The sequence below is a fragment of the Cryptomeria japonica genome, chromosome 3 (assembly GCF_030272615.1).
Source record: "Cryptomeria japonica chromosome 3, Sugi_1.0, whole genome shotgun sequence".
In the NCBI taxonomy this organism is placed as follows: domain Eukaryota; kingdom Viridiplantae; phylum Streptophyta; class Pinopsida; order Cupressales; family Cupressaceae; genus Cryptomeria; species Cryptomeria japonica.
Genome location: NC_081407.1, coordinates 310,386,919 through 310,390,553, shown reverse-complemented (window position 1 = coordinate 310,390,553; position 3,635 = coordinate 310,386,919).

Sequence of the window (3,635 nt, the reverse complement as noted above, 5' to 3'; positions counted from 1 at the left end):
CAACATACAATATAAGAAGTATTGCAAAGGAAAAGTGTTGCCTTTCTATTAAAATCCAAAAGGAATCGTTGTTACAAATCTGAGAACTAAAAAATGGCTTACAATTCCTTCATAAGCTTGAAAGATCTTTGAAATAGATATAATTCAAGCGAAGAGAAAGAGAAGAACTCGTTGAAAAAGAAAGAAGAAGAAGGATTTATAGAAAAGGAGCTAAAAGCTGATTGATTGATGCATGATAATGGACTCCACCTCTTCATCTTCAAATTCAGGCTGAACTAAAAGTCTTCTTTCTTGGAATATTCTCCAACTCTGCATGATCTTGCATGAAAAAGGCCTCTTGGGTCAAATTTGGTAGGAAAGTATGTGAAATAGGGCTAAAAATTGATGTAAATTAATGGTTGTTGGTCCCATTTGCTGTCTCAACTTGTACTTAACCTATGTGAGGTCTTGAGCTCAACTTGAACTGCTGATAAGTCCTAAAAACGCCTTTTATCCCTTGCATTGATAAATGAATTTAAGACTCCATCATTCGCTCCTTGAAGTAACTTTCAACTTGTGTGTATGATGATTAAGTGATGGTTCAATTTATGGGTATTCATACAATAATAGAAGTTACATGTGAGTTTTAAACTCAACAAACAAAAAAAAAGACCTTCGCAGAAGTACAAACTGCTACAAGATAAATATCTCTATCTTTGGATTACAAGCTCACTACTTAGGCTTGAATGTTCACGATACATGTTACTTACTTTGTGGATTGTTTGGAATGTTGCAAAGTGAATAGGTCACTGTTATTTTGGATCCTCCTAATAACTTCTCTCTAATATGTCTTCTCTTCTTCTTTTCAAAAATTGATGCTTTGACAGTGAACCTCTATCTTACAGAGGTCATATATAAGACTATCTTTTGGACTAGGTTTTGACAATGAAATATATCATATCTCTCTTGAATGGTTGCAAATTGTTTGTGTTTAGGTGACTGTAACTTATCAAAACTGATTCCTAAACCTTGGTACTGCACTTTGATACTTTTTTGAATGCTTCATAGTGACTAACAACCTCTCACTTGATATCCTCGTTGTGAACTTTTAGTGCTATAAGAGTTGTGACTATCCTTTCATGGTTTTTGGTCTCTGAGCATTTCATAATCCTTGACTAGAGTGTCAAAGCATCTTTAATGGCTGCCAAAGGATCTAGTAACACTTGAGGTGTCCATATAGATTGCCATTAAAGACGACTATCTTTCACAACTCTACCCTCCATTTGTCTCTTTGTGTTGATACTTGCAAGAAAACTAGATTTGACAACCATACTATCCTTGAGCGCAAATCAAGATGCTCCTTCATGCTTTTGTGAATCTTTTAGGGTTTTGATGGATGCTTTTGCTTCTTTGTGTTGACCTTGATGAGTCTGTGTATCACCCTTTCTATTTACTAATGCCTGAGTATGATATGTTTTGATAGTATTTATTAATTATAAGTTGACAGTAAATGACTACAACTGTATCATTTTTTATCTTGAGGGCTTTGTGTACATATCTTCTCACTACATGATCAAAGCACTATATTTTGTTCATGGTCATGCTGCTACATGCTTGATCTTTGACATACTATCCCAATGTAGCTGAGATCTACATTCTCTTTTCTAAAACTTCATTATCCTTTAACAAGGTAATAGCCATTTAATTACCAATAAGAACTACTCCTTGACAGTCCAATGCATTGTTTGCTTCTTTGATATGTCATTATGACATGACTACCATGTAGTCATGGCCAAACTGTTCCATGTGGGCCTGCACTACCTTTAGAATACCTTTATTTGACATTTATAATTACTTTACTGTCTTTTTGGTTGCATCTCATGGTTTTTGGATTGTTCTAATTTTTTAGCTACCCTAGACACTGTCTTAACCTTTCATATATTTGTCTTAAAAGAAATGTTATCTTGAATGTTGTAGCTTTGATACTCAAGCTCTTGACTATATTGAAACTATCTTTTCATCATTTACCTAGTAATTATTTGTCTTTATACCGCTCTGAAAACACAATCCAAGTGGCTCCATGGCCGCCAAAAGTGATTATTTGATTCAAGGACTGATTTGTCCTTCTGTGTTTCTATTTTGAATGTATGGCTGAGCCTTTCCACTGTGATCATATCCACAAGTCCTGTAGGTTGTCTAAGAATTCTAATATCTCTTCCACACAAAACTCTACATCAATGGTGATCCTTATGATTGATAATGCCAATGGGAGCTTTTGACAAAATAGGATGTATTTACTTGCTCTAAGACTCTTTTATTACTGTTTGTCTTTTGGCAGATATTTTCTTGAGCTTACTATATTTTGATCTTTGAATGCTTATTTCTCATATCTTTCCACTATATTCTCTAATATAAAAGATCTATTTTATCTGCCTTGAGACTGGGACTGTTCTTGTATCGTAAAGGTCCCTGTATATGGCTATAAGTCCTTAATGGTATTCTAGGACACCATGACTATCTTCTCTGTGCTATTCATTATTTTGATCTACAGTGAACAACTCCTAAAAGCTGCTAATTTTGCTGATGATGTGTCTGATCTTGTAGCATTCATAGGTGTCTTTAACAAAGCTAATCATGTCACTGTCATCTTACATTGTTGTGAGGACTATATTCTTGTATCCTTGAACTACTTCTTAGTCTCTTTTTGGAAAATGATAACCTCTTTCTCTATGTGTTGTCATGAGCCCTTTGGCTTCAACTGTAGCATCATTGATATTCCTCTTTTATGGAATACTATTAACATCTAATGACAATGTTTTGAAGAAGTTGGAATAGTTTCCTTCTTCAAATGCATAACACCACATATGCACTGCTATCCCTTGGATCATGCAATGAAAGCCTAAGCTTTGTATTAACCATTTGGTGGCTACAATTGTATATCATAATATTTAAACTATTTGCGAGGTTGATATATTAAACATTATTCACTGTATGATGAGTGTGTTGTCTATATGTGAACATCAAATTCTTACCCCCTTTCAATCCGCTTCTCATTAGACAGATGTCCTTGGAATGTGAAGCTTTCTATACCTTGTTATCTCTTTCTTTCAAGATAAGATAAGAAAAACCCTAGATAATTATAAAGTAAAGCCCTACTATCACCATGCAAACTCTTGTGCTTATATATGGATAAAGTCAATGAAAATAAAAGTCATGCATGTTTTGCATATGGCCTATGAAGCTCTCAACAAATGTAGAGATTTTGTAAACACAGGTTCATCATAAGTTACCTCTCATGTATTCCTTTGCATGGGAAAAGAGGGTGACCTTTGGAGTTGATACAAGCCTATGATACTTTCTTTCTCTATTCTTAATTCATTAACCCTAAAAAACACCTCGGTTAACTGAAAAATTCATCTAATGGATTCCTTCATTTTAGGCGGACTAGAGATAAATGCATGACCTTCATATAAATTGCCTCTTTACACTTTTTTCTTTATTAGTTACCAACCCCTCAACCTCTGCTCATGTGTGAAATTTGTCATACTTTTCCCTCTATATAAGCTTGGTGGCATTTAGTATTCGAGAGGGTCATGTCATGTGTTTTGTAAGGACCTTGTAATCTCATCCTTAGAAAAAATAACATAAATGATTCC